Source organism: Choristoneura fumiferana, unplaced genomic scaffold (genome assembly GCF_025370935.1).
Source record: "Choristoneura fumiferana unplaced genomic scaffold, NRCan_CFum_1 Sck3bRy_180;HRSCAF=370_pilon, whole genome shotgun sequence".
Taxonomy (NCBI): domain Eukaryota; kingdom Metazoa; phylum Arthropoda; class Insecta; order Lepidoptera; family Tortricidae; genus Choristoneura; species Choristoneura fumiferana.
Window position 1 is genome coordinate 1 of NW_027412862.1, and position 10,263 is coordinate 10,263.

General features: G+C 35.2%; 1 pseudogene; it reads left to right on the forward strand.

The window, feature by feature from the left end:
* The first annotated feature begins 901 nt into the window (after positions 1-901).
* LOC141445054 (uncharacterized) lies at positions 902-6,344 on the forward strand (annotated as a pseudogene).
* Positions 6,345-10,263: the final 3,919 nt, after the last annotated feature.

The window sequence follows — 10,263 nt, forward strand, 5'->3', positions numbered from 1 at the left end:
GTGCGTCTCGTTGTGAGTGACAACAAACTGGCGTCGCTGCCGCGACCAGTTTTGCCGCTTCATAATTGTCAAAATTACTATTACCGTCGGAAGTGATAAACATAATATGTTTATCACAATAGGTTAAATATTAACCTATAATATGTAAGATAATATGTTAATAAGTATTTTTAATATGTAAGATAAAGTAACTTAAACACCTGTGAATGTTTATAAAACAATGCAAAATGTTGAGAAAAAATAAAATATGAATGTGTTAAATCGATTAAAACTTCTTCATGAATAAAATCGATTGTTAAAAGAAATCGAATCAGTAACGCATCAGGGCATCACTATTTTAATAAGTAATCGAGCTGTCAAAAGTTAAATAAACGATTGGAAAGGATTGCTACGGAACCCTAAAAAAGTAATTATAGTGACATAACTAAAATAGTTGGTCATATGGTATCGTAAAGTTTTATGTAGATCTTGATGTATTCTTTATAATCGTAAAACATTTTTTTGTTCTATAATCAATAGTTTCTACAGCGCATGCGATGAAAGATGTTTTATGGCAACTTTTATTACCATTTGAAGTTACAATATTGTAGTTATAGTATGTTTTATATCTTGAAAAACGATTACAAGAACATTCATATAAATGTAAATAGTTTTTTTTCCTCCAAGTAGTTCAATGTGATTTAGATAACCGGATTCTTTGTATTGTAACTCACGCAGTAAACGAACTCTTTTAAACGCAATAAGTGCCCCATAATTGCTTTTATTTCAGTCAGGTAAATTATGTATGTTTTTCGTTGATAATACCTACCTATCGATTATGTAAGCATAACATTTAACAAAACGAAATTAAAAATGACAGTATCGTAATAAAAGTGACAGATCAACTTTTTTCCTCATTCCTGTCAAGTACGTCAACGGTGTCAGTTATATTTAAAATTCTTGAAATTTTTATTTCGACTAATTATATCTTCCATTGTAAATTTATGCGATCTACGGGATGAGTGAGCGAAGTTTTTCTTCGCTGTCACCATCCATGAGCGTAAGTAGCGTGGTTGAGGTTGAGGCATCTCAACATAACTTCGATGATGATGAGTTTCTAAGCCATACTTCTGGAGTATTCGAGAGTCAGCCGAAAATTTCTAGTGGACTAGTGAATCATGACAACGATGAGGATGAGGGGTTCACGACTGTTGCGCGCAAGAGACCTCGAACACCCAACAGCAAAATGTCTATGATGGATGTCGTAGAAGGCGTTGAGGTATATTTAACGGCCCAAGCAGCGTTACCGAAGCAACTAGCGTTAGCAAAACTGTTGAGAGCAGAGGCCATTGGCGGTATTCTTAAGATGAAATATAAAGGTTCTCTCAAAGTTTTGTTAGTCTTTGATTGCAAAGAGAATGCTCAAAAGCTGATTGATTGTAAAAAAATGGCTGAACTAGGATACAGTAGTGAATTTGCCATAGGAGAGAAGTGCTTTGGCATCCTCAAACAGATAGATTTAGATGTTGATGTCAAAGACATCCCATCTATTTTGACGGCAGATGTTGACATTATATCGGCGATACGTTTACGACGGTTGTCCGAAGATGGAAAATGGGTGGATTGCGAGACAATTCGTCTTTGTTTTAAAAGCTCTTCTCTGCCTTCATATGTTTACGGCTATGGATGCAGGTTCAAAGTTGAACCCTATACATTTCCAGTATCGCAGTGTTCGGGCTGCTGGAAATTTGGTCATTTAATTAAATTCTGCCCCACAAAGAAAATTATTTGCCCCAAATGTGGGCTGGGACATGGAAATTGCGAAAATTTGTCGTTTAAATGTGTAAATTGCAAGGGGCCCATATGGCCCTAGATAAATCTTGTCCTGTATTTGTTAAAGAGAAGGAAGTAAGACAAATAATGTCAAGAACGAACTGCACTTATAAGAAGGCTGTTTCTTTACACAGTGAAAAGAAGAATGAGCAGAATTTCGTTAAAAATGACCACTCTTACGCCAAACCTGAACGTTCCAACCGCATAAGATTAGGAACAGGTGTATACTCTTACAGCGATGCATTAAAAAGCACTAATAAGTCTCCAGTAACTGAGTCTCCAATCCCCCTAGGACAGGTAAATCCTTCCTTTATAAATGAAACAGAAAATCAATTTGAGCAAGTTGCATCTGACTCCTCAATTTCAATCGCAAGACAAAGCCAGCTTAGAAAAAGGCGTAAGAAGCAAGCGAAGAGAAGACAGCCAAACGTGAAATCTTCGAAGAATGTAAAGGATTCCATTGATTTTGATTTTGATGCGGAGAAAGAGCAGGACACACGTGATAAAAAGTTTTCATTTAAAGGTTTTTTCAGGAAGGTTAGGGATATTTTAAACTCGGAGGGGAATTTGGAAGATAAGGTAAAAATGTTATGCAAAATTGTCGTTGAGGAATTATGTGTTTATGTTTTTAAGATGTTGAGAGATGGAGATATGCTTAAGAACTTGTTATCTGGTTTACTATGGCCGTGAGTTCGCAAAGAATATCTATGCTTAGTATTTTACAATGGAACTCGCAAAGTCTTAGACCAAAGTTGGTGGAATTTGATTCATTACTGTCACAAGAAAAAGTACACATCGCACTAGTCTCTGAGACTTGGTTGGAACCGAACTCAGACTTGAACATAAGCGAGTATAATATTTTTAGAAAGGACAGGGATGATTCTTATGGTGGTGTTTGTTTGATCATTCACAAGTCAATTAAAAGTCAAACACATATATTGAACATTTCGAATACTGGAATAGAATGTATATGTGTTACTCTTTTGAATTGTAGCATTCTGCAAAATATTATTTTGGTATACTGTCCACAGACTGTCAGAACTTCACAAGCAGATTGGGATTTTTTATTTTCTAAATTTTCGGCTAAAACATTAATAGCAGGAGATTTTAACGCTCATCATTCTAATTGGTCTTGCAAGACTGATGCAAGGGGCTCTCAGGTTTTTGATGCTGCACTGGATTCCGGATATATATCTCTGAATGATGGACAAGCAACCAGAGTCAAGTCTGTGAACGGTATACTTCGAGAAACATCACCTGATATCTCTTTTATCTCTACAGATGTGGCAATAAACTTCACTTGGAATGTCATTAGCGAAAATTTAGGTAGTGATCATTTGATTATTAAAATGAAGATTAATTATAGGGAGCCAGTTGTTGAAATTAAGAAACGAAATTTTAAGCTAGCTAATTGGAGTTTGTATAAGGAAAGTGTTGGTCAAATACTAAGTTATCCAGGGAATACTTCTGATGTTCAAGAACTGTATAATTTTTTTGTGGACCATATCTACATAGCAGCGAACAAAAGTATTCCTTTTGTTGGAGTATGTCCGTATCCGAACATTAAATTTAAACCGAAACCGTACTGGAACAGTTCTCTTTCTGAATTAGTTGCTGCTCGTAGACTTGCGTTAAAAAATTTTAGAAAAAATCCGATCCCTCAAAATTTAAACATATTAGACCAAAAGATTGCTGATGCAAAAAAGGCTATATTACGTGCTAAAACAGATTGCTGGCATAATTATTGTAGTAGTATAGATGAATCGATGTCGGCCTCAGACATGTGGCAGAAAATGCGTTGGCTTAAAGGTTTTAAAAAGAAAAGTCACAATTTTTCAGTGTTAGATAAATCGAATATGCTCCACAGTATTGCTCCTGATTTTGTACTGCCACAAGCACCCAGGTGTAAATCTAGCAATCCTCTGTTAGAATCTAGGTTTTCAATGCACGAATTAAAAAATTGCCTTAAAAAGAAGGATACTGCTCCAGGGGATGATGGAATCACGTACTCTATGTTGTTTCATTTACCCGAATGCGGGTTGAAGTTCCTCTTGAACTTATACAATCTTATTCTTGAAACTGGGTATGTACCTTCCCAGTGGAGAGAAATTAAAGTTGTTTCTGTTCCTAAACCAGGCAGCAATACTAATTCTACTTCCAAAATAAGACCTATTTCACTTATCTCCTGTCTGTGTAAGACTTTACATATTATGTTGCTGAAAAGACTTGAATGGTATGTAGAGAAGAATAATATGTTAAGCCCACTTACTTCGGGTTTTAGGAGAGGTCAATCTTCTTTAGACTGTTTGACTCATGTTGTTTCACATATCCAAACAGGCTTTACTACAAATGTGAGTACGCTGGTATGCTTTTTAGACATTGAAGGTGCTTACAACAATGTTTTAGTTGATAAGTTAATCTGTATCTTAGACGAATTAGGAGCGGGCAAAAGAATTTGTGATTATTTTTGGAATTTTCTTAGTGACAGAATTCTCATAGTTAAAGATTGTGCTGGTGGTGAAAGTTCTCTGGTGAGGCATACTAGTAAAGGTTTAGCACAAGGTGACCCTATTTCGCCACTTTTTTTTAATATTGCCACTAGGAAACTCTGCAGGGATATTAAACAAGTACAAATATGCCAATACGCAGACGACTTTATTCTGTATAAAAGTAATTCGAACCTCTCTCAAAGTGTGGAAGATATTCAAAGTGCTTTAGATAGTTTTGTTACTATACTTAACTCTTTAGGTTTACAATTATCTGAATCTAAATCGAAATATTGTATATTTAGTAGAGGACACAAACAAAAATTAGTAAATTTAAAAGTTAATAATGTAGGACTAATGTCTGTAGATTGTTACAAATATCTGGGTCTTTGGCTTGATAAGTCGTTACGTTGGGGCAAACACATCAATGAAGTGGTGGCCAATGTACAAAAAAGGTTAAACTTATTTAAATTATTGGCTGCTAGGTCTTGGGGCCTGCATCCAAAACACTTGCGTAGAATTTACATCGCTCTGATTAGAAGTAGAATAGATTATGCCAGTTTTCTGTATGATAATAGTGCTAAAAGCAATATCTATAAATTAGATAAAGTGCAAAACCAGGGCTTGAGGATTATTGGTGGCTTTTTACGAAGTACGCCTGTCCACGCTATGGAAAGTGAAACTTGTATTCCACCATTATTTGTAAGAAGACGATATCTTGCTATCAAGTATAGTTTAAAGATCCGTTCTGTAGCAAATAATGAAATTATACCCCTTCTGGATAACTTAAGTTCGTTGTGCCAAAATAGGTATTGGAATAATAAAAAACTTCCTCTTCTGGTTGTCGCAAGCAAAGATACTGTAGAAGAACGTATATTTGCATCCAACCCTCTTCAGATGTTTTCCTTATCTACGTGGATGTCGAATATTGACGTAGATATTTTAATTTCATGTGATTTGGATTGTGTTATTACATCTAAAAGATCATATGAAATTAATAATCTTAAAGCAAATGTAATTTCGGAATTAAAACAAAAGTATAAAGGTTGGCACGTGTTATATACTGATGGTTCCAAATCTTCTTCGGGACGCGGAGCCGCTTTCTATGATCCAATTGGCTCCCTTGATAATCAGAATTATAATATCTTTAAAGTTATAGGGAATGTTAGTGTTATGACAGTTGAGCTTATTGCAATTTCCAGTGCAATATCGTATATTCAAGACAAAGGTATTAGGAAGGCTGTAATATACACAGATAGTAAAAGTGCGTTACAACATTTAGCTCGTAGTGTTTCTGGGCACAGAGGTGTACCTGTAGCGTATGAAATTTTAGATAAAGTTATCCGTTTACAATTGAATGAAATTAATTTGCGATTTCAATGGGTGCCTGCACACATTGGATTGCGAGGTAACGAGGAAGCAGACCATTTGGCTAAAAAAGGTATCGTGGAAGGTCACGAAATTTATATACTACCATTTTATTTAGAGGCGACGAATAAATTCAAAATTAAATGCCATGAAATTTGGAAAGAGTATTTTGATGAACGTTCACGAGAAAAGGGTATTTGGTATAAGTGCATTCAGAGTGAACCTCCACGCGTACCTTGGTTTCAAAATATTAGTTTAAGTAGGATTAACATTGTAACAGCACACAGACTGCGAACCGGACATGTTCCTCTTAATAAGTTTTTACATCTGATGAAAAAAAGTGATTCACCAAATTGTGAATTATGCGGTACGACAGAAGATGTCCAACATTTATTGGTGGAATGTGTTCGGAATCGTGCTGCGAGGGAGGCGTTGGTTGCAGCAGCCAACCTGAGCAAGTATGACACGGGTATGTTTGTAGGTATTTTAGCTCAGCCGGCCTCAGACATGGCGTTAATGCTTTTCAGGTTGGCTGATGTGACAAGGAATTAGTTATTATCAATTGTGAGATGTAATTTTTTTTCTGGTTAGTTAATGTTTTGCCCTATGGGCTAATGTGACAAATTTGTACGTTGCCCGTTTCAAATAAAAAAAAAAAAAAAAAAAAAAAAAAAAATTATTTGCTTTTTTTTATTTGCCTCAATTTCAAATATGATAGTATCTTTTTGCAGTTGTATTCTTTTAACAAAAAGTAAGAACAGTGACCATTTTATTGCCGTAAACAAACTAATCAAAACCAATCCACATTATAAATTACGCAACTTTCACTATGGCCGCTACTAATCATTACATGGATTTCGAATAAAATTAATTTTAATTTGTCACCTTGTTAAAGCCTTGTTATTGTTATTTTGAAAGAGATAATGTTAAATCACTTATTTGGACTTTTTTCCTTAAATCAAAGATTGGTATTAGTACCCAACAGAAACTTCAAATAAACTTAACTCAAGGTTTTGACGTTCGTGTGCCAGATAAAATCTACATAGAAAATTTAATTTAAAAATACTGATAATGCTTTAAAAAGTGGCGGGAACTTGTGGAATTCCTTGTTACGGAGAGGTTTCCCGCACGAAGGCAATACTCAAAAACGCCCGTGTGATCGTCAATGCGATTATCCGTCTACCAAATAATCAACCAAGAGTTCTTTACACAACTGCCGGTGGAAATTTACCGAGAAGGGGCCTCTCGACTTCAGTGAAGAAAAGGAAAGCAGTGTGCAATGTTTGTCGCATCACCACCGGGGATCTCAGAACGTCAGGACCTGAATTTTAGGATAATGTAAATTATCAGCTAATATTTATGTCATTTTTTTATTTATCATTGATAGGATTGTAAATAAATAATACAGGAGGTTATAAAATAATGGTTTATTTTTTAAATTTTTTATACCACAAAAAATATGAAATTCAATTAGCCAGGACCATTATCATATTTGTGGTCCAAACATTAATGGGTAGTTTTTTGCCTTTACGTTCTGATACATCTGTATCATACCTATTGAAATAACATTAGTTTTAATTTAAAATTTCATCTTATATCGGTCCAGCGGCTTAGATGTGAAAAGGTACCTAAATAGCCTCACGGACAGATAAGAGTTACTTTCACATTTATTATACTAGCTTTTACCCGCGTGTCCGTCCGCGTAGAATTCGTCTATCGCTATCCCGTGGGAAGTATGCAATTTTCCGAGATAAAAACTATCCTATGTCTTTCCCCAGGACTCAAATTATCTGTATACCTTAGATGAATGATTGGTCTCGCGCGCTCGCTCGACTAGATACCGCGCTAACTAAAAACAAAACGTTCGTGAATACGGCAACTCTATATTGTAGTGTGCGTAAGAACGGTGTAAGACAATTTGCAAGGATGCTAGTGTGCGTGACGACTTGTGTTGCCAGCTGCTCCACTGTTACCCGAATTATTGGGAAAATAAATTATTCTGTGTTCTATTAAGTTCCTGGTTACAAAATGTATCTTGGGAAATACTTAGAAATTAAGAAGTAATTAAGAGTGAATGTATTAATATGTTTGTGTATAGGTTAGGCGTAGGTTTCTTCTTTAAAAAAATTGTAGGTATGATGTAGGTATATCAATAATCAGACCTCACTTTTAATTAAAAGTATATATATTTAAGGACATTCAATATTTACAAATTATTACTGAAAATTCATGGACTGAGTCACCAACTAAGAAGTTTTGCGTACTTAACACGTTGCACCTATAGTTAAACCTAATATAATGAACAGGTTAATTAAGACTAAAATAAAATAATTGTTTACAAAATATTCATACATAGGTACATGTATACATACATACGCTTGAAAAACATAACCCTCCTTCGGGCAGTCGGGTAAAAAGTTAACATTTCAGGAAAATGGGTAGAAATACGTAAAAAAATTTTTTCGTTTCCCGTAATACCTAAGTAGGTAAATCAGCTGATCGGGCTTTTGACTGGAAGACGAAAAACATTTTTAATTTTAAGACACATTCACCCCTTAATTAAATAGTGTCGGGTAACAATTTATACACCTTCAGTGTATAATATCACAAAGATAAACATTAAATAATATAGAACTAGGTTATGTATATATAATAATTACGTTAGATACTTAAATAAAATAAGTTATTAAATTTATCATCATTTAATGATGATAACAATAAAATTCAATTTATTAAAATCTCAACCACGGGGAATTTGATTCTTGTGTACCGCGGCAACACAGAATGGCGTTTAGGGTTCATGTTATTTTATTTTGTAATTTCGAAATTATACGATATTTACTGATGGTATGTGATCCCAGTGTCCTTCTTATTTCTTGTAGTATTATTTTTAAACAGTTTCACTGCGAAAACTGGCATTTTACTTCGGTTTATGACCAAAATTTAACAAAAATTCGGACATGCACATTACGCACAGTTTGCAATGCGACTGACTCGCCTCGGGCTCAGCAGGGCTACTCCGAAACTCGAAACTCGAAGTTCGTGTCGTGCGGTTCCTCTCGCTCTCGTATTAAATAGTATAAGTGTCAGAGGGACCGCACGACACGAACTTCGAGTTTCGAGTTTCGGAGTAGCCCTGCAGGTACGCCGATTTCGGCGTACTATTTGTTGCCGCAATTTGACAAGTACGCCGGCGGTATCTAGTCGAGCGAGCGCGCGAGACCAATCATTCATCTAAGATGCGTATGTTAAAATAAAAATTTGTAGGAAACTTGAACACAGATCAAAAATAACAACCTAAGGTATAGGTAGAATAGATACCTAAAGTAAAGAAAACCCGCGAAGTACTTGTAAGAATTAACTACAATGTCTTTCAAACATTTAAGTAGGTAGGTACATTTAGATGGTACTTAATAGGTATCACAGATGCTTGCATATGAGAGTGAGGAAGAGTAGGTTGATGTAAACACATTATTGTTTAGACGACGTTAAGCGACTTAAAATTACCCAGCCAAATACAAGTTTTTGTGATTGGTGCTAGGCAGCAAGCACACATTTTCAAGACGTTAGCGGCGGCGGCAGTTTCAATTTCCACTTTGACGTGAGTGGATGTGTCCCGTGGAGCTCGTTGAACCCCATTCAGTGAGTGATCGAGCATCGTCATCCGTAAGAGGAAGCCATACAAAGACGTAAGGAACATATTCGTTTATTGATTGGCAGGAAATTGGGTAATTCGTCCTTTTGTACTATTACGACATCGACTCCATGGATGTTATTTAAAGTAGAATTTACTAACGCTAACGTTAACTTGATGGAACCGGACAACCAAAATTATTTAAATTACCACTATTTAGGTACCTAACCAGTTTTGGTTGATGTTGTTCGTATTAAAATAAAACTTATAGAAAAGCTACTCTGCAGTGGAATATCGTCTGGCTGTGTGGTTTCTATTTCATGGAGCTATTAGTTGCTAGGCACATTTTTTTGATCGCAGCTTATTTTTTTAAATTGGGAATAATTTAAAATTATTTGTTGTGGCTTTGAAGCGGTAACGTTTCGTGTGCTCTGCCTACCCCATTTGGGAATACAGTCGTGATGTTTGTGTGTGTGGTGTGTGTTAAAATTGTTATACTTAATGTTACTATTAAATTTTCAAGCATGTAAGAGTTTCGTAAGTTCGTGTTCAAACAGACATAAATAAAGCTAAAATATCTCTCTATTTACAATTTGGTTAATTGTTACTGGCAATTTAATTGTAATAACACGTTCAGGTGACAAATAATTTATCTTAAAGCTCTTAAAATTAATTGATTGGCAAGCCTGACTGAATCACCTCATCATTCACATGAATATTCTAGTAATACTGGTAATACTCGTAGGTATAGAAAATAAACCAACGAAGACTACGAAGCTAAATGTTGCGCGTTCGATTCCCGCGTTCATTTTGTACTTCATGTAAATATATCTCTATGTATCTATCTTTTTGTATTCAAGTCATGTGTTCTGTATTCTGTTAGTTATTCAGTGTTTGTTTGTGGAAAAATAATTTACTTCCGTTACGAAATACCCAAAAATCATTCGGTTAGATCATGTAGAG